We start from the raw sequence: 22,194 nt of genomic DNA, 5'->3' as shown, positions 1-22,194 counted from the left end.
CATTCCTTCCCTTCCAGTGCTAGCATATTTGCTTGGAGCCTTCCTCTTGCTGCCTATTGTTCCTCTGGAACTACACAGACTTCCACCTACAGAGTATGGGACCAAGCATACGAAACATCTAATGTATTTTCATTCATGTTTGGCACTCAGTCAGGAAGATGGAGCTCCGAGCCTCTCTGAAATGTCAACCTGCATACATTCTACACCACCAGAGAGAGACACTGTGCACCAGGGAGAGAGCGTAGCCTCGTGGTGGTGACTTGTAGCCTCAGGCTCTAATACTCCCATATTTCTTTTTCTCAAAATCAAATTGTGCATTTTGGAGTGAATTCCTGGTGGCTTCTTATGTGTTTACTATCACAGTAATGGCAAAGCTTCAGTTTATTGGCTCTGGGCTCACTGACTCACGGACAACAAATGGAAAAAAAGAGGCTAGTTTGTTCTGGCTCCTTGCTTCCTATTATTCCTTAAATTATGTCACAGCCAGTATTAGGGATGCAGAAATTATCCCAGAATGGAAAACCATATCTCTAGCTCTGGTATTGGAGATTGTAGCCACGTGCATGTCCCGCATAGCCATGGCTCAATGCAGGAAGGTAGGTGAGGCAAGAAGAGACCTTGCAGCCCTGCATGGCTTCACCTTCCCACGGAGTCTATCTTTCCCCCACTTTTCTCTTTCTGATCCCTTTGCCTCAGGGGACTATTGCACTCATCATCTTTACATGAAAGATTTCCTTCTCTGGTTTTAGCTTATGACCAAGCCCGTATATCCCCGCCATTACAGAACATAAACTGACCCACGTGCAGTCCCTAAAATCCCACCTGCTTTCATGGCAGCCCGCCACCACCTGCCTTCACTGAATTCCTGCAGACGAATTACTGCTGGTCTAGAACCTGTCCAGTATATTCCACACCCTCCTTGTTTCTCCCTCATCTCCCAGGAGCATCAGACAGTCAGACCCTGGGAGACTTCCCTGGGGCCAGTTGCCTCTACTTCTCAGCCACTGTCTTGTCACCCTTGGTCTCCTTTCCCTCAGCCTTCTTTAACAACTCACATACACACACACATGCACACAATTTCAATCCACTGCAATTTTAGAATTATTTTAGAATAGAAGCCAATAACACTCAGCACTACCCCATGCTTTACCAAGTGCTTTGCAGACATAACATTTAGCTCTTACAATAATCCTATGAAATAGCTGCTGTTATCATCACTCTTCCCCTTTTACAGTTGAGGAAACTAAGACTTAACTAGGATAGAAATATGCCCCTAGGTGATGAATGCATTCAGCATACTTCTGCCTCTCCTCAAATTCTCTCTGATACTATTCTTGATATTTCTGATTCTACCAAAAGGCATGTCTCTATTTGTAGAAAGTGACTCAATGTGAAGAAGGTGTGTAATAATGAGGAGGAACAGAAGGAAGATGTGTGTGTGTGTGTGTGTGTGTGCACTCACACGCATGTGCATACATGTGTCTAGGTATGTGTATTTGTGTATAAAATCACAAAGAACTGTTAAAATAAATGTAAAAACATTTGCATTTTATTATTTTTAAAGTAGTACCAGCACTTTATGGAAAGCTGGAAAAAAAGAAAAGAAAATTATCTATAACTTCACCACCATAAAACTACCAATTTTAGCTTTTTTGCATTTTAGACTGTTGTAAAACATGGCTATTTACATAATCAAATGATATCTATAAATGTGTGTGCATGTGTGTGCATATGTATATTTCACTTAATCCTATTATGTTTTAAGCATTTCCATGTTATTGTATAATGTTTGTAAGCATCAACTTTACTAGCTGTAATAGTTCATTGAGTATGTGCCATAATTCATTCAACTACCTCATAATTGATAGACACTCATATAGATACCAGGTTTTTTCTACTATAAGTTTTGCTGCAATATTTGTATTTATCTTCTATAATGGCAGAGATGACAAAAGTCACAGCACTTATCCCTTCTGAAACTTAATATTCATTTTACATTTGCAGAAATTTTTTCAGACGCATACCCACACGTGGTGCCAACTGTGGCCGCCTTTGCAAGAGCCCACTGTGGGTAACAGAAGATGGATACTAGTAAAGGGTTTTGTTTTATCTTTATTTATAAACTAAATTTCTACTTATCCTGTTAACAAGAAATGTAGTGATTAAGCACCCTGAGTTTATAAATGAGAAACCACTCAATTTAGCCTGGACATGGAAAATCTGAGGGCAGGGAGAGGTGAGGACAGTCTTTAAGTATTTGGAGGTGAAGGAATTGGGGAGACCTGGGTCTGTGGCCTCAGGTGGAGGCCGGTTTTAGCTGAGTGGAGAACTTCTGCCCTGTGGCCTGGAGGCAGCCCCCTAGTGCCTGAGATCTGGAACAGGCTGTGCTTGGCAGGGGCTGAGTCCGGGAACTCAGGGAGCCCTGCAAGGCTGGACTGGATGCTCTTTGAGATCTTTTCCAGCCCTGAGGGGTGGTCACTGTTAGAAATTACACAAAATGACTTTTTTCCTTTTGTAAAATGGAAAATAATCAATTAACATAAATTTGAATTGCTTAAAATGAAAATGTGTTTTTTATAATGGTGTGCATTGTGCATACACTATGATTCAGGTATTGTTTTATTTTATTTTAAGTTTTATTTATTTATTGTGAGAGAGAGAGATAGAGGAAAGAGAGAGAGAAAGAAAGAGAGGGAAGGGCAGAGACAGAGGGGGAGAGAGAGAGAATCCCAGGCAGGCTCTGCACTGTTAGCACAGAACTCAGGAACTGTGAGATCATGACCTGAGTAGAAGTCAGACGCTTAATGGACTGAGCCACTCAGGTGCCCCCGTTTTATTTTTTCATGTTTATTTATTTATTTGGAGGTGGAAGGAGAGAGAGAGAGAGAGAGGGACAGAGAGAGAATACCAAGTAGGCTCTGTGCTGTCAGCACAGAGCCCCACGCAGCGCTTTATCTCAAGAACTATGAAATCATGACCTGAGCTGAAATCAAAAGTCAGCCACTTAACTGATTGAGCCTCTCAGGCGCCCCTCAGGCATTGTTTTAAATGTTGGAGATAAGAGTGAGCAAAACAGACCAAACTTTGTGCCTTACAAATACCTTCAAAATGTTTCTGCATGTATTTTCTTATTTGACCTCATGATAACTGGGTGAAGTGAGTGGAGCAAGGATTCTCCCTGCTACGCACAAGGATGCTAAGGCTTAGAGAGAGTCAGTGACTTGCCCAGAAACACATGTAGGAGAAGAATGAAAACCGGCCCTCTGAGCTCCTGCCCCAGTGCTCCAAGCACTGCCCTGTCACTGCGAGCAGAGAGGAGCTCATTCTCCTTCATTCCCACCTCAGACTCCGAGAGTAGGCAACACATCTCCAATTCCCTAAAATTATTGCATTTTTAATGTAGCAAAGAGATTAAACCTCGGAAGCAGTGTTCATTACAAGCCTAATATACTTTAATTTCTAAGCTATGAGGTTCGCAAAGACTGATGTTGTATCTTGCTCATTTTTGAAACTCAATGCCTGATGCATAGCATGTGCTTTATCAGTGTTTGTTAGTAGATAACCACAACTCTCAAGTATCAAGTGCTATTCTTTTTTTTTTTTTTTAAGATTTGTTTATTTATTTATTTAAGTAATCTCTACACCCAACGTGGGGCTGGAACTCACAAGCCAGAGATCAAGAGCTGTATGCTCCTATAATTGTGCTAGCCAGGCATCTTAGCTGCTGTTTGTTTGTTGTGTTTTTAAAGTATGCTCTTCTTGGGGCTCTTGGGTGGCTCAGTCAGTTAGGCGTTGGACTCTTGATACCCGCTCAGGTCATGATATCACGGTTTTGGGGCTTGAGCCCCACATCTGGGCTCTGAGCTGGCAGAGCATAACTTGGGATTCTCTCCCTCTCTCTCTCTGCTCCTCCCCCACTTGCTCTCTCTCTAGCTCTCTCTCACACAAAATAAATAAACATTAAAAATTTAGAAAAACTAAGTATGGTCTTCTTATGAAATTATAGTACTTCAAAATGGAGTTATTACATTTCATAGGACTTCAAAGAAACTAGAAAGGTAAGATACAGAGCTGTGCATCGATTATAGAAATACTTGGTTAAGACTGCTGTCTTGGAGAAACACGGGTCTGACTTAATCTTCATTTTAAAGCATTGGTTGGTTATTTTGAGAGTTGCATGATTTTTAGTGCATTTCCCAGTATGTTCTGTTTAATTAAATTCTGGCCGTTAGTTTTCCAGTACTTTAAATTCATCATTATAATCACTGGATTGTATTGACCTAGAAGTAGAGGCATCTTGTGCCATCGCAGACTTTCTCTGCCCTTGGAAGCTAAGAAAAGTACACACATCTTTCCATGGCAGGTTTCCAGCAGCTCTCTGTTAAGAGGGGAAAGTTAATGAAAAGGTAGCACCACACACACTCTTCAAGTTCTCATTGATTGAAGACAAAGCCATATGAGACCTAATGGAGAAAAGGATAAGCACACACATAATATACACATAAATATACAAAAATATAACATGTGTATTTATAAATATACATACAGGCACACCTCAGAGATATTGCGAGTACAGTTCCAGACCACTGTAAAGCAAATACCGCAAAAAAGTGAGTCAAATTAACTTCTTTGGTTTTCCAAAGCACATAAAAATTATGTTTACCTTATATAATAGTCTATTAAGTGTGCTATAGCATTATGTCTAAAAAATAATGTACATACATTGATGTTAAAAATACTTTTTTCCTGAAAATGGCTAACCATCATCTGAGCTTTCAGCAAATTGTAAGCTTTTTGCTGGTGCAGGGTCTTGCCTCAGCGTTGGTGGCTGTGGACTGATCAGCATGGTGGTTGCTGAAGGTGGGGATGGCTGTGGCAATTTCTTAAAGTAAGACAACAGTGAAGTGGGCTGCACTGACTGACTTTTTCTTTCACGAATGATTTCTCTATAACATGCAATGATGTCTGATAGCATTTTGCCCACAATAGAACATCTTTCAAAATTGGAGTTGATCCTCTAAAACCCTGCTGCTGCTTTATCGACGAAGTTTATATTACATTTTAAACCCTTTGTTGTCTTTTCAACGATCTTCACAGCATCTTCACCAGGAGGAGTTTCCATCTCAATAAACCACTTTCTTTGCTCATTCTTGAGAAGCAACTCCTCATCCATTTGAATGTGATCAGGAGATTGCAGCAATTCAGTCACACATTCAGGCTTGATGTTTAATTCTAGTTCTCTTCCTATTTCCACCACCTCTATAGTTACTTCCTCCGCTGGTGCCTGGATCCCCTCAAAGTCATCCATGAGGGTTGGAATCAATTTCTTCCAAACTCCTGTTAATCATATTGATAATTTGATCTCTTCCAAGAAATCATAAATATTCTTAATGGAATCTGGAATGGTGAATATTTTCCAGCAGATTTTCACTTGTCTATGCCTAGATGCACCAGAAGAATCACTGTCTATGACATCTACAGCTTGATGAAATGTATTTCTTAAATAGATGACTTGAAAGTCAAAATTACTCCTTGATTTCTGGGCTGAAGAACGGATACTGTATTAGCAGGCTTGAAAACAACATGAATCTTGTCATACATCTCCTTCAGAACTCTTGCATGACCAGCTACATTGTCAATGAACAGTAATGTTTGGAAAGGAATCTTTATTTTGAGCAGTAGGTCTCAACAGTGAGCTTAAAATACTCAGTAAACCATGTTGTAAGGAAATGTGCCGTCATCTAGGCTTTGTTTTTCCATTTATAGAACACAGGCAGAGTAAAGTTAGTATAATTCTTAAGAACCCTAGAATTTTTCAGAATTGGCTTCAATGATCATTAGCTTCAACTTGAAATCACCAGTTGCATTAGCCCCTAAGAAGAGGATCAGCCTGTCTTTTGAAACTTTGAAGTCAGGGATTGACTTTTCTCTTCTCTAGCTATTAAAGTCCTAGATGGTATTTTCTTCCGATAGAAGACTGTTTAGTCTACACTGAAAATCTGTTGTTTCGTGTAGCCACCTTCATTAATTATCTTAGATCTTTGGGATAACTTGCTGCAGCTTCTACATCAGCATCTGCTCCTTTCACTTTGATGTTATGGAGATGGCTTCTTTCCTTAAACCTCATGAACCAACTTCTGCTAGCTTCAGACTTTCCTTCTGCAGCATCCTCACCTCTCTCAGCTTTCATGGAACTGAAGAGAGTTAAGGTCTTGCTCTAGATTGGGCTTCAGGTCAAGAGAATGGCTGGTTTCATCTTCTATCCAGGCCACTAAAAGTTTCTTCATATCAGCAATAAGGCTGTTTTGCTTTCTTATCATTGGTGTTTTCACTGAAAAAGGACTGAATTTCCTTCAAGAAATGTTTCCTTTGCATTCAAAACTTGGCTAACTCATACATGAGACACTGCTTTTGGCCTAATTTGACTTCTGACATGTCTTCCTCAGTAAGCATCATTACTTCTCGCTTTTGATTGAAAGTGAAGACTTGCAACTCTTCTTTTGTTTGAACACTCAGAGAGCACTGAATCATTAATTGGCCTAATTTAAATATTGTTGAGATTTCAAGAAATAGGGAGGCCAAAGGAGAGGGAGAGAGATGGTTGGTGAAGCAATCAGAACATATACAACAGTTACTGATGAAGCTCACCATCTTACACAGGCATGGTTTGTGGCGGCCCAAAGCAATTACAAGAGCAATGTCAAATATCACTGATCACATCACCATAACAAATATAATAATAATTAAAAGTTTAAAGCATTTTAAGAATTTTAAAAGTGTAATGTAGAGACACAAAGTGAGCAAACGCCATTGGAAAAATTGTGCCCATACTTTGCTCCACACAGGGTTTCCACAAACCTTCCATTTGTACAAAATATATCTGTGAAGTGCAATAAAGTGAAGCATAAAAAAATTAATATAAGAGAAGGGGAATATTCAATGGAAAAGAAAGGGCATCAGGTGAAAATAATTGAAATTTTCAGGTAGATGGGAAAAACCACAAATGCTCAGTCCTGAAGACAGCTTTAAACTCATGGGTGTCTGTGCACTGGCAAAACAATTGTTCACTCTTGATCATTTGTGGGAGAAAATTTTTATTTTATTTTATTTTTTTTTTACAAATAGTTTATTGTCAAATTAGTTTCCACATAACACTCAGTGCTCATCCCCATAAGTGTCCTCCTCTATGCCCATCCCCCCTCCCCCCCACATCCATCAGTCCTCAGTTTTTGTCAGCATTCAAGAGTCTCTTATGGTTTGCCTCTCTCTCTTTCCCCCACCATTTCCGCCCTTCTTCTCCCCCTTGTTCCTCCGCCAAGTTCCTCCTAATCCTCCTATACGTGCAAACATATGATATTTGTCCTTCTCTGCCTGACTTATTTCGCTCAGCATAACACCCTCAAGGTCCATCCATGTTGCTACACATGGCCAGATTTCATTGTTTCTCATTGCCATGTAGTATTCCATGGTATAGATAAACCACATCTTCTTGATCCATTCATCTGTTGATGGACACTTAGGCTCTTTCCATGTTTTAGCTATTGTGGAGAGTGCTGCTATGAACATTGGGGTACATGTGCTCCTATGCCTCAGCATTTCTGTATCCCTTGGGTAAATTCCTAGCAGTGCTATTGCTGGGTCCTAGGGGAGTTCTATTGTTAGTTTCCTGAGGAACCTCCACACTGTTTTCCAGAGGGGCTGTACCAGTTTACATTCCCACCAACAGTGTAGGAGGGTGCCCGTTTCTTGTGGGAGAAAATTTAAATCAATTATTGAAATAAGGTTATTTGGTGGGATCCAAGCTATCAAGGAGAGTCACAGTAACAGTCAATGAGAACAGTGGTCAGAGTTAAAGAGAACTCGATTCAAATTTCTGATCTGCATCAACTTGTTCTGTGTCTGTTTTCTCATCTGCAGAGTATGGATAAACACTCTCTCCAGGATTGTTGCAACTAGAATGAGGTCACTTACGTAAAGAGCTTACAACAGGGTTTGTCACAGAGTAAATGCTCATTGGAGGGCAGTACCGTTGTTCTTGGTTATGCATGATACAGCACTCACGTGGCCACAGTATCCACTTTGTAGAGAGAGATGAGATTTTGAGTCTTGACTTTTGAGTTTCAGTCCAACAGTAGATAAGTTTGTACTCTGGGCAAATCAATGAATCTATTTATGTTCATTTTAAAGACAAAGCATCACTCATCCAAACCTCACAAGTAACAACTATTTCTGCTTCCATTTCAGAGCCACATAAAAAGTGGAATCAAGAGGGGCCTACTTCCAACCAACATCACCATAAGGTCTGAAGATGTTTTTCCTCACCTAGGCTTTCCATGAAACTAAACACCTCCCAGGGAGACAATGCAGCTGCTCCCTGTCATTCATACTGTGGTTTTTCTCTGTGCCTGAGTGTTTTCTAGAGCTAGGTTGCTTCCTTCCCATAAGAAATTATGTGGATTTGGAGAACTCAAACTCTGGAACACAAGCAAAACAATGAGGGAAAGAAATCTCTGGGCAAGAGTACCCTCAGTTGAATAGAAGGTTTTCCAATATGGAGGTTCCTCAAAAAGTTAAAGAGAGAACTACCCTGTTGTCCAGCAATTGCACCACCAAAAACTTTTGGTTATTTACCCAAAGGATACAAAAATGCTGATTTGAAGGGGACATATACCCAATGTTTTTAGCAGCATTATCTACAATAGCCAAATTATGGAATCAGCCCAAGTGTCCATTGACTGATGAATGGATAAAGAAGATGTGGTATATATATGTGATGGAGTTTTACTCAGTCATCAACAAGAATGAAATCTTGCCATTTGCAGCAATGTGGATAGAGCTAGAGAGTATTCTTGTCAGCGAAATTAAGTCACTTAGAGAAAGGCAAATACAATATGATTTCACTCATGTGTAGAATTTAAGAAACAAAACAGATGAACACAGGGAGAAAAAGAGAGAGGCAAACCATAAAACAGATATTAAAAATGTTTATTTTATTTTTGAGAGAGTGTGTGTGTGAGGCAGGGGAGGGTCAGAGAGAAAGGGAGAGAGAAGATCCCAAGCAGCTTCTGAGCTATCAGAGCAGAGTCCAACATAGGGCTCAGTCTCAGGAACTGTTGGGAGCCATTCTGAGCCCACTAGTCGAGAAAACTCCTGGTGAGGTTAAAGCAAGTTTTCACCCTCTCTTGCCAATCAGATGACGACCGATATTCACCCTCATTCAATTATTTCTGCTTGAGCACCGACCCCTAAGGTACCTTGTTGATCGGTATTGGGAGTGACTTGTCCCCTTATTCTGGCCCTGGTCTGATGATTGCACCTTGTGAAGGAACTTACTGTGGGAACTTCTTTGGATTATGGGAACAGACATCGTGTCTCCAGCAGGACCTGTTTCCCTCCATACTTTCCCTTCAGCTATGAACAGACTAATGACCCTTACTCATAAAAGATTGACCTTTACATGTATAATTCTGTTTCTACTGTTGCATTAGTCCAAGAGGTTCATACAGCTCAACATGTAAATCAGCTAACCAAAAATCTCTTTCATGCCCTAGCTATTCATGAAATCATAAAACTAGACACAAAGGCAAATACACTTGAAGAGACTATTCTATGTATTGGAAATGAGCTAAACTCTTTAAAGGTATGATTGGCTCTCTGGTGCCATAAAGAATATAACTGGAAAATCAAGTCTTGCATGGAGACAAAGAGCCTAACTTAGAGAAAAGGAACAGATAAGGGCAGAACATAAGTTACCACATATACCTTTGCTAACTGATGATGTATTGCAACCCCTTCCCTAAGGCCTACATTCCACAAACACCTTCCCTTACCCTGACAGCTGTGATGAGGATGGATAAGAGTATCTACAAACCTATGACTTAATCTTAGTGTTATTAAAATGTGAACACCCTGTTATTTTCTTAGTTACTCAACCTCACTATAATTGGGGCAGTTCTGCAAAAATACTTCTGTAAAACCTGTTTCTGTACATTTTCCAAAAACATCTTATCACAGAGAACTATCCATTGTAAAAATTCCACTTTCTGATGCCATGTTAACATTTGACCTGTAAATAAAGACACCAAAACCGACAGGGCAGAGATGCCTGCCTGGTGATCAGAAAGAATCTCGGGGCTCTCTCACTCCCTCCCTCACCAACACTGTCCATCCTTCAGGGACACCTGGGCCCAGCCAGAGCTGGACTCCAGCAAGGAACCATGAGATCGTGACCTGAGCTGAAATCAAGAGAGAGCCACTTAACTGACTGAGCCACCCAGGAGCCCCCAGGCTCTCAACTATAAAGAAAAAATTGAGGGTTGCTGGAGGGGAGGTGAATGGGGGGATGGGTTAAATAGGTGATGGATATTAAGGAGGGCACTTGTGATGAACACCAGGTATTGTATATAATTGTACTCAATTCTGCATCTGAAAACAATATTGCACCATATGTTAACTAGCTGGAATTTAAATAAAAACTTAAATGAAAAGGGAAAGTTTTTCACTATCTGTTTTTTTGGTAGGTCTCATAACATGGCTCTTTACTTTGATAAAAAGAGTGGACTCCCTGATGTTTGCTTTCAACTTGGATTCTCCAGGGCATTGCTCCCCCAGGCTTTTCAAGTGAGCAGCCACTTTATGTCTGGGACAGGATTAACAGCAGGTCTGTAATCCATTCTCCAAGGGTTGTCCCCAGGAAATAAAGGAAATAAAGAAGGTGACATGGTCTAATTTTGTAAAGATGCTAATTATGGGTTTCCTGCCAGGTAAAAAAAATTGAATTGCCAGTGGGAGAGTCTCCCTAAAAAATCTTTTAGCACAGGTACAAGGCTACAAGGTAAACAAACTTGGCATCTGTGAATTTGGGGGGCAGGGTTCTCTGAAAAGTCATGCAAGCAACATAACCTGCTGAGTATAAAATACAGTTTTCAAGATTTAAGTGGCTACTTCCGGATAAGTGATTTGATCAGCACGTATCCCTCAGAGACCTCCTATATTCACCTCGGCCAGAATCAATCCAGTGCTTTGAAAAAGGGCCTAGGAACCTTCACTGACAGTCTAGGAACCTTCACTGACAGTCTGGGAACCCTAGACTGGCCTGTGCTTACACTACGCCTTTTGATTACTTGTCTCATTGAAATTATTAATAAGACTTGACCATAGGTAAGATCTCTGATTTGTGTGAGTCTGATGTGACAGTCCCATTTTTGTGATCAGCCAGTAATCCAGTTAAGAAAGAGAAAGGGGTGAACTCAAATTTCAAGTAGCAAGCATCAGGTTGTGGGGCCAACGTCATGCCTTCTTGGGAGGCTCCTTAAACAGAATACAGGTGTCCATTTTGAATTGCCTTTGAGATTGGCCATATGTTAGGACCTGAGACTTGGTCCTGAAAGAGATAGTTTAGATGAATATTAAGAGGAAAAAGGATGGAATTTAGAAATCCAAGTGAAAATATCATTCCCATCCAACAGATTTCTCTCAAATTCAAAATAAGGGACTTTCATGATAAACTGTTCTTTGACTGAATTCAGCTAAGCTCATAACATCAGAGCAGGGATGGTCATACCAAACACTGTCAAATCTTGCCAGGTGGATGGGATATTTGAGTCAATGTAGTCAATCAAGCAGGACAACCGTGCCAAGTAAGGATACCAATATTTTCCAAGTAGGATATGGATCACTGAGTTCCTGGGCATACATCCCTCCATCCTTCCTCCGGCTCTGCGTCTCGACAACCCTACCACATAAGTTCATATAGTCCATCTTCGTCCCTGGACTTCCCATCATTTTGACTTTCTACCCATATCTTCTTGTTTTCATTCTCATCCCAGGGCTCAACCTTGGCAAGATACTTGCCTTGCTTAAAAAGCATTAACAATAACAAAGTCCACCAGCACTTCTTCCTCATGATGGAAGGAGAATTACTTTCCTTCAGTCCTCCTGAAAGCATTCCGCTGTACAACTTAAGTGAATCATTAAGCAGTATGCCTCCTGATTAAATCCAGAATGTTAATGTTCATGCGATTGCTTTAGTCACCTTAGAAACCGTTATTTCTGGAGTGTGGATGAGAATCGGAGCTGTCAGTTCTCTGTCAGAACCAGGTGAAATCATTTGACTCAAGACAATCTAAACAAGTATGTCTTTAAATGACAATTACATTGTTTGAAAACCAGCTCTTTCCTCCAGCTTCAGAGGAAATCTCAGGTCTTGTAGTGCTGATTAGAGAGCAGAATTTCTGCCAATTTCTAATGGATGTTTCTCAAGACTATGGAAGCAGAATGAAAACTGACTTAACAAAGAGTAATCTACTGTGGGCTCCATTTCAGATATCTCATTGAGCAAGAGCTGTTTAATTCTATACCAGATTCAAGGTTTCAACTGATAACTCAAGTAGATATCTCAAGGAAATATCATGGATATCTGCATACTCTGAAGAAGACATGAAATATAGAATATTTGCAACAGAATAAGAGGCTTCAGAGACCAATATACATGGCAACATCCTTATCTTCCTTCCCCCCAAAACAATTGTTTATATTTAACATTTATATATCATTTAATGTTATGAGTACTTTATAAGATTTATAAAGATTAACTCATTTTATCCCTATGACAATTATATGAAGTAGGATAGGTATTATTGCTATCATCATTCCAGATAAGGAAACTGAGGACGACAGGAATCAAATTGCTTGTTCAAGGCCACACAGCTTGCCTAATTCAAATCTAGAGTCTGCTACAGAATCTATGCTCTTATACACTCCATGTTGCTGTCTTTTTGAATATTTTAAACACAAAATTTAATGGCATTTAATTATTCTCTATCTTAAAATATTCCTTCTTTGCCTAAGAAAATACATGCATGGGAACCTTGGCATGTGAGCTGGGGGGTCTCAGGCAGAAAGTGAGCAGAGATCACTCAGAAAACAGTAGACAAAGTGAGCAACTGCTGCTTTGATTCAACCATCTTGCCAAAACCTAGAAATTTCACTCTTATCTCAGTTCTGCCTTCATCATTTGGGTCTGAGTGGAGGGTCTTAAATTTGTTTTCCTGTTCTCTATTCTATGTCCAGGCTCCCAAGTTAGTATTGCCCATGGATGCCAAATGACCTTTCCAAGACCATGTATTCATTCCATAAACTCTTCCCATATGCCAAGCTTATTCTTGGCATAAGAAACAATTGAGAGCATCTTCTAGGTGAGTGGAAATATGAAAACGTGACTGGAACTATAAAAAATGGGATAGGAGAACTCAGAAGTTAATGCAAATTAATCCAGTATGTATCAGACAGACCAAATATCAGTGATTTGTCCTACTTTATTGAGAACCAGTGCTAGATACTATGGTAATATGAAGAAAAACAAACATTGTTAACTGCCTTTACATTCCTGGCTCTGTAGTAGGTTCTGAGGACATTTTAGTGGACCAAATAAACTCAGTCCCTGCTTCACAAAACATACAAGTTTTGGAGAAGGCTGACAATAAAAAGGTAATTATAAGTACAAATGTAAATTACAGCAAAATTTAAATTATGTTTCTAGGGTTGACTTTGTTAAATGCTGAGATTCCCTGATCTACCAGTTATATCCTGAGGAGCTCCTTATCCAGACTGACAATTCCTCATTTTAGAGCTTTTGGAAAAGATATGATATTGAACACTAAGTAATTACATTGTAATTTCCAGAGTTGGTATTGCTGAGGGAGGGAGAGATTGAATAGTTACACAGGTAGTGTTATGGTGGGGCACAGTGGGGGGTTTCTCAATGGGGAGAGATTCTTTGTGCCTAAGGTCCTGAGAAACAGAAGGTCAGCAAGAGCTAGAGCATACTGGAGAGAGGCAAACCCTCCCTTAGAAGTCAACTGACAAAGATTCAGTGCACAAACTGTAATTGGCACAGATTTTAAATCATAACTATAAAGATAAAGACTTAAATTTATACCTAAAGGAACTAGAAAAAGAACAACAAACAAAGCTCAAGGTTAGTAGAAGGAAGGAAATGATAAATGTCAGAACAAAAATAAAGAGACTAAAAAAGCAAAAGAAAAGGTTATGAAACATAGAGCTGGTTCTTTGAAAAGATAAACAAAATTGATGAACTTTTAGCTGGACTCAAGAATAAGAGAGAAGGCACAAATAAATAAAATCAGAAATGAAAGAGGAGAATTAATAATAGATACCAATGAAATACAAAAGATTATAAAGGAATTCTATGAAAAATTATATGTCAATAAATTAGACAACCTAGATGAAATGGATAAATTCCTAGAAACATATAATCTTCCAAAACTGAATCAGGAAGAAATAAAAAAATCTGAATAGACTAATTACTAACAACAAAATTGAATCAGTGATTTAAAAATTCCCAACAAACAAAAGTTCAGGACCAAATGATATTACAGGTAAATTATACCAAACAGTTAAAGAAGAGTTAATGCCTAACTCTTCAAAGTATCAAAAAAAAAAAAAAAAGAAGAAGAGGAGGAGGAGGGAAAGCTTCCAAATACATCCTATGAGATCAGTATTACCCTGATATCAAACCCAGATACAGATACTACAAAAATGAAAACTACTGGCCAATATGAACATAGATGAACATAGACGCAAAAATCCTCAACAAAATATTAGCAAACTACATTTAACAATACATTAAGTGGATCATTCACACAATCAAGTGATACTTATTCTGAGTTTTCAAGAATTATTTAACATTTGCAAAACAATGTGATACATCATATCAACAAGGATAAAAATCATGATAATCTCAATAGATACAGAAAGAGCATCTGACAAAGTACAACATCCATTCTCATAAAAACTCTCAACAAAGTGGGTTTAGAAGAAACATTCTTCAACATAATAAAGGCCATATGTGAAAAACTCACAGCTATCATCATACTCAATGGTGGAAAACTGAGAGCTTTTCCCCTAAGATCAGGAACAACAAAAGGATATCCACTCTCACCACTTTTATTCAACATGGCACTGGAAGTCCTAGCCACAGCAATCAGACAAGAAAGGAAATAAAAGTCATGCAAACGGGTAAGGAAGAAGTAAAACTGTCACTATATGCAGATGACAAGATACTACATACAGAAAACCCAAAGCTTCAAAAAAAAAAAAAAAACTATTAGAACTGATACATGTGAATTCAGTAAAGTTGCAGGATACAAAATTAATACACAGAAATTGGTTTCATTCCTATACACTAATAACAACGCAGTAGAAAGAAAAATTAAAGAAACAGTCTCATTTACTATTGTGCCAAAAAGAATAAAATACCTAGGAATAAACTGAACCAAGGAGGTGACCGGCTTATCCTCTGAAAACTGTAAAACACAGATTAAAAAATAAAGATGACACAAATAAATGGAAAGATATTCTACGTTAATGGTTTGGAAGAATTAATATTGTTAAAATGTCCATACTACTGTAAAGCAAACTACAGATTCAGTGCAATCCTTACCAAAATACCAACAATATTTTTCACAGAACTAAAACAAATAACGCTAAAATTTATGAACCAACAAGGACCCTAAATTGCTAACACAATCTTGGGAAAGAAGAACAAAGCTAGAGGAAACAAAATCCCAAATTTCAAGATATACTACAAAACTATAGCAATCAAAACAGTATGGTACTGGCACAACAATAGACACATAGCTCAATAGAACAGAACAGAGATCCCAGAAATAAACCCATGCTTGTATGACCAATTAATCTCTGACAAAGGAGGCAAAAATATACAATAGGAAAAGACAGTCTTTCAATAAATTGTACTGGGAAAACTGAACAACTACATGCAAAAGGATAAAACTGGAACACAGTCTTACACCGTACACAAAAATAAATTCAAATGGATTAAAAATTTAAACGTGAGGCCCAAAACCATAAAACTGCTAAAAGAAAATACAGGCAGTAATTTCTTGACATTGGCCATAGATAGCAACATTTTTTTAGATAGGTCTCCTGAGGCAAGGGAAACAAAAGTAAAATTAAGCTATTGGAACTATGCCAAAGCAAATCATCCACCAAACAAAAAGGCAATCTACTGAATGAGAGAAGATATTTGCAAATGATATATATGGTAAGAGGTTAATATCCAAAACACATAAAAAACTTATATAACTCAAAACCAAAACAACCCCAAACAATCCAGTTTAAAAATGAGCAGAGTACCTACATAGACATTTTTGTAAAGAAAACATACAAATGGCTAAAAGACACATGAAAAGATGCTCGACATCACTAATCATTAGGAAAATTCAAATCAAAACTACAGTGAAACATCACTTTATACATGTCAGAATGGTTAGAATAAAAAAGATAAGAAATGACAAATATTGGTGAAGATGTGGGGAAAAAAAGGAACCCTCATGCACTGTTGGTGGGAATGTAAGTCTGTATAGCCTCTATGGATAAAAATATGAAGGTTCCTTAAAAAATTAAAAATAGAACACTAAATGACCCAATAATTCCACTACTGGGTATTTGCCCAAAGAAAACAAAAACACTAATTTGAAGAGATTTATTAACCTCCATGTTTATTGCAGCATTACTTTCAATAGCTAAAGTATGAAAGCAACCCAAGTGTCCATCAATAGATGAATGGATAAAGAAGATGTGGTACACACACATACACACACACACACACACACACACACAAATATTACTCAGCCATAAAGAGGCTGATTATGTGGATGGACTTAAAGGGTATTATGCTAAGTGAATGAAGTATACAGAGAAAGATCACTCATATATAGAATCTAAAAAAAACAAATGAATATACAAACAAGCAAAAAGCAAAAACAGACTCAGAAATACAGAGTATTTACAGGCAACTGATGGTTGCCAGAGTGAGGGGGTAGGAGAGAATGAGCAAAATAGGTGAAGAGGAGGGGGAGATACAGGCCTCCAGTTATAGAATGAATAGGTCACAAGAATAAAGGTATAGCAAAGGGAATACAGTCAATGGTACTGTAATAGTGTTGTATGGTGACAGACGATAGCCACACCTGTGGTGAGCATAGAATAATGTATAGACTTGTAAAATCACTATGTTGTACATCTGAAACTAATGTAACATTATTTGTCAACTATAGTTCAATTAAAAAAATAACAAGACAAGAAGTTAGCAATAAGTGCCCTGAAAAAAGGCAGAAATTAATTCAATAGAAATGTTGAGGACAAGAGCCCCATGGACATACGCAAGAATCCAGGGGCGCTTGGGTGGCTCAGTTAGTTAAGCATCCAACTCTTGTGGTTAAGGTCATGATCTCAAGGTTTGTGGGATGGAGCCCTGAGTCAGGCTTGCACTGAGAACACAGACCGTGCTTGGGATTCCCTCCTCCCTGCCTCTCTTTCTTTCTCCCCAATTTCTAACTTTATTCAATAAAGCCATTAAAAATAGAGAGAATGCCGATGGTTCTACAGCTAAGACAGCTTCCTTTAAGTTATCATCATTCTCTTAAGAATGAGAAGTGGTGGGGCACCTGGGTGGTTCAGTCAGGTAAGCCTCTTACTTCAGCTCAGGTCATGATCTCATGGTGCCTGAGTTTGAACCTCATGACAGGCTCTGCACTGACACCTCAGAGCCTGAAGCCTGCTTCAGAGTCTGTGTCTCCCTCTCTCTCTGCCCCTCCTCAACGCACACTCTGTCTCTCCCTCAATAAATAAATGTTAAAAAAAATTATAACAAAAAAAAAAAAGAATGAGAAGTGGAAGTTGAAACTAGGATCCACTTTATATTCTTTGAAGATTGTGTTATTCAAGTATAATAAGCCTACATATTCTTCTTAGAGTGAACTGTCATTTCTTTCTACAATCTTCATAAATTTCTGTAAGCATTCCTAGAGAAGGAGGGCCCTCGTAACCAGAATAAAACAAACTCAATAAGCAGAGCCTCTTCTTTACCAGAGCTGTGTTCTCTGTTCTTAGCTTCATCCAGCTTCAAGTAGCAAGTGGTTTCAAGAAGGACCATCTCATCAAGCAAATGTCTTTCTCCTTACTTTAAACTCCATTATCTCCTCCTAGAAGAGCACCTTGGCTCCAAGCAAAATGGTGAGAGCTTCAGCCTAAGTATTGCTTACACTAGGCAAAGCCCCAATACGTTTTGAAAGACTTCATTCCTTTAACAGTTTATACATACTGTGATATGTATAAGTTTGTAAAGTAAATGATGATAACCACAAAGCAATTTCCAGAGCTGTGTTCCAAAAATAAAGTTCTGAGATGTCTCCTCAGGCAAGTAAAGTAAGGCTAGTCAACCCAGCTCTGAAAGGCAATGGAGTATACAAAAAAAGAAAAAAAAAAATCCCCAGGCTTCATGATGATGGAACTGGCAGATTTACTTTCTTTATAGGCCAGCTTTCTCCAACCTTCCCTAATGCCCCTAATGATATCTGGATAAATTATGGTTGTTGTATGACCTGGGAATTCTGGGAATTCAGATTACATACAGGCAACGTGTTTGTAAATGGGACTAGCATGAGAGTACAGGACCTTGAAAAAAAAGGCAGTATGTGCTCTGAAATTGTTTTTACGTCATATTCATTTGAGAAGAGAGAGTCAAAGAAGAAATATTAGGGAAAAAAAACATCTATTCCAATGGGGACATGAAGGTTTTAATTCAGTGTGTGAAAAATAAAAATGGGTAAGGCAAACGTGTTCCACATTTCCTTTTTAACCCCAGTGGGCACACAGATAAGGATTGGGGAGGCAAAACCTAAAACCATGCAATTAATTACATAGCCCTTGACTAGTATAAGGTTTGGGGTTCGGAAGACCACATAGTTTATAGACCCTCAACTAAAGGGCTCTCCCCATATCATTCAGTGTAAGGGTGCCATCAAGTTCCCAGACACAACACTGGCACTTTTATATCCCAGGAGAAAAGTACATTTATGAGCTCACACTTGTTTTTATGAGCCTGACTGTTCCTAAGCAAGCCAGTGCATCACCCCAGGGCTCCATCTGTCTCTTTAGAACTGAATCTGAAGTCTTTCGAACAAAAAGAAAGGAAAAAAAAATTCAACCATGATTTTTTGATGCTGTGATTCAAAGTGTTAGTGTGTCCTTTGAGAGAGCTGTAAGAACATACTCACAAGGGTATGTCTGGGTAGCAACTGAGCAAAGCCATTTTATAGCAATTATAAAAACTTGAAAAAACATTATTTCAAAGCTCTTTATCAGGTAATATCCAGCTCCTGTCATTGCTCAAGATGATCTTGCTTATCTTGGGCCACACACCTTTCAATGCCCAGGTAATAAAATTATTTCTTCCTAGCCAATTAATAGCTGTGTTAAGACCAAATAATAGCAAATGACCCTCGAGTCTGGGAAAGTTCAAAGTCTACTGTCTCATTTTCTGATGCCCAGAAATACAGGTTCCCAGCACTGTGGCTCTTTGAATAAATAAAGGAGAAATTGCCATAAAAGTTTTACTCTTCTACTTTCATCCTTTTGCCAAATTTTAAAGACTTTACCATGCAAATCACAGTAAATGAAGGAAAATCTGCCCATGGTTCTAAATGATAAAAACAAAACAAAACAATATCATGTTTTGTTTCTAAAGGCAGAAATGTTATCATAGTTTTATGTGTATTTCTGCTCCCTTCCTAAGGTCAGAAAAGTATGAGTTTAGTGAGGAAACTCAGGACAAAAGTAGAAATAAACAGCCTATTAAAATAATCCAGGAGCCACGAAAAAATACAAGATACCCAGAAATAAACCTAACCAGAGAGGTGAAAGACTGTACTCTGAAAACTGTAAAACACTGATGAAAGAAATTGAAGATGACACAAAGAAATGGAAATACATTCCATGCTTATGGATTGGAAGAACCAACATTGTTAAAATGTCTATACTACCCAAAGGAATCTATAAATTTAATGAAATCCCTATCAAAATACCAACAGCATTCTTCACAGAACTAAAACAAACAATCCTAAAAATTGTATGGAACCACAAAAAGACCTTGAATAGCTAAGGCAATCTTGAAAAAAAAATGCATAGACACTTAGGCTCTTTCCATGTTTTGACTATTGTTGAGAGTGCTGCTATGAACATTGGGGTACATGTGCCCCTATGCCTCAGCATTTCTGTATCCCTTGGGTAAATTCCTAGCAGTGCTATTGCTGGGTCATAAGGGAGTTCTATTGTTAGTTTCCTGAGGAACCTCCACACTGTTTTCCAGAGGGGCTGTACCAGCTTACATTCCCACCAACAGTGTAGTAGGGTGCCCGTTTCTCCACATCCTCGCCAGCATCTAGAGTTCTCTGATTTGCTCATTTTAGCCACTCTGACTGGCATGAAGTGGTATTTCAGTGTGGTTTTGATTTGTATTTCCCTGATGAGGAGGGATGCTGAGCATCGTTCATGTGTCTATACGATGGAATACTACATGGCAATGAGAAAGAATGAAATCTGGCCATGTGTAGCAACATGGATGGACCTTGAGGGTGTCATGCTGAGCAAAATAAGTCAGGCAGAGAAGGACAAATACCATATGTTTGCATGTATAGGAGAATTAGGAGGAACTTAACGGAGGACCAAGGGGGAGAAGGAGGGGGGAAATAGTGGGGGAAGGGAGAGAGGCAAACCATGAAAGACTCTTGGATGCTGAGAACAAACTGAGGACTGATGGGTGTGGAGGGGGAGGGGAGAGATGGGCATGGAGGAGGGCACTTGTGGGGATGAGCACTGGGTGTTATATGGAAACCAAGTTGACAATAAACTATTTGTAAAAAATTAAAAAATAAAAAAAATAATAATAAAATGCAAAGCAAAGCTGGAGGCATCATAATTCCAGACTTCAAGTTATATTACCTAGTTGTAGTAATCAAAACAATATGGTACTGACACAAAAATAGACACATAGATCAATAGAATGGAATAGAAAACTCTAAAATGAACTCACAATTATATGGTCAATTAATCTTCAATAAAGCAGGAAAGAGTCATCAATGGGAAAAGGACAGTATCTTCAACAAATGGCTTTTGGAAAACTGGACAGCCACATGCAAAAGAATGAAACTGGGCCACTTCCTTACATTATACACAAAAAATCAAATAAAAATGGATTAAAGACCTACATATGAGACCTAAAACTATGAAAATCCTAGTAGAGAACACTGACAGTAACCTCTGTTGTAGCAAATTTTTTCTGCTAGGTATGTCTCCTGAGGAAAGGAAAAGACAAAAGCAAAAATAAACTATTGGGACTACGTCCAAATAAAAAGCTCTGCACAGCAAAAGAAACACTTAACAAAACTAAAAGGCAGTTGATTGAATGGGAGAAGATATTTGTAAATGACATATCCAATAAAGGATTAGTATCCAAAATACATAAAGAACCTATAAGCTCAACACCCCAAAACCAAATAATCCAATTAAAAAATGGGCAGAAAACACGAATAGACATTTATCCAAAGACATCCAGATGGCCAAGAGACACATGAAAAGATGTTCATTATCACTTACCATCAGAGAAATGCAAATCAAAACCACAACAAGATAGCACCTCACACCTGTCAGAATGGCTAAAATCAACAACACAAGAAACAAGTGTTGATGAGAATGTGGAGAAAAAGGAACCCTCATGCACTATTGGTGGGAATGCAAACTGGCGCAGCTACTGTGGAAAACAGAATGGAGTTTCCTCATAAAGTTAAAAATAGAACTACCTTATAATTCAGTGACTGCACTACCGGGTCTTTACCCACAAAATACAAAAGCACTAATTCAAAGAGCTACATGCACCCCTATGTTTTAGCAGCATTATTTACAATAGCCAAGGTATGGAGGCAGTCCAGGTGTCCATCTATTGATAAATGGATAAAGAAGATGTGGTAAATGTATACAATAAAATATTATTCAGCCATAAAAAAGAATGAAATCTTTCCATTTGTAATATTTTTGGAGCTAGAGTGTATTGTGCTAAGTGAAATAAGTCAGTCAGAGAAAGGCAAATACCATATGATTTCACTCATATATGGAATTTAAGAAACACACAACAAATGGGCAAACTGAAAGAGAGAAAGAGAAAGAAAGAGAGAGAAATCGAGAGAGAGAAAAACTGAGAAACAGACTCTTAACTAGAGGGAACTGATTGTTACCAGAGGAGAGGTGGGTGGGCGAATGGGTGAAAAAGGTGATAGGGATTAAGGAGAGCACTTATGATGAGCACCAGGTATTGTA

The 22,194-nt window shown here is 38.6% G+C and overlaps 1 pseudogene; it reads right to left on the bottom strand.

The window, feature by feature from the left end:
* Positions 1–2,296: 2,296 nt before the first annotated feature.
* LOC120223635 lies at positions 2,297–6,531 on the bottom strand (annotated as a pseudogene).
* Positions 6,532–22,194: the final 15,663 nt, after the last annotated feature.

Source organism: Hyaena hyaena, unplaced genomic scaffold, assembly GCF_003009895.1.
Source record: "Hyaena hyaena isolate Hyena2069 unplaced genomic scaffold, ASM300989v1 scaffold_1027, whole genome shotgun sequence".
In the NCBI taxonomy this organism is placed as follows: Eukaryota; Metazoa; Chordata; class Mammalia; order Carnivora; family Hyaenidae; genus Hyaena; species Hyaena hyaena.
This window is presented reverse-complemented; position numbering and strand designations above follow the sequence as displayed.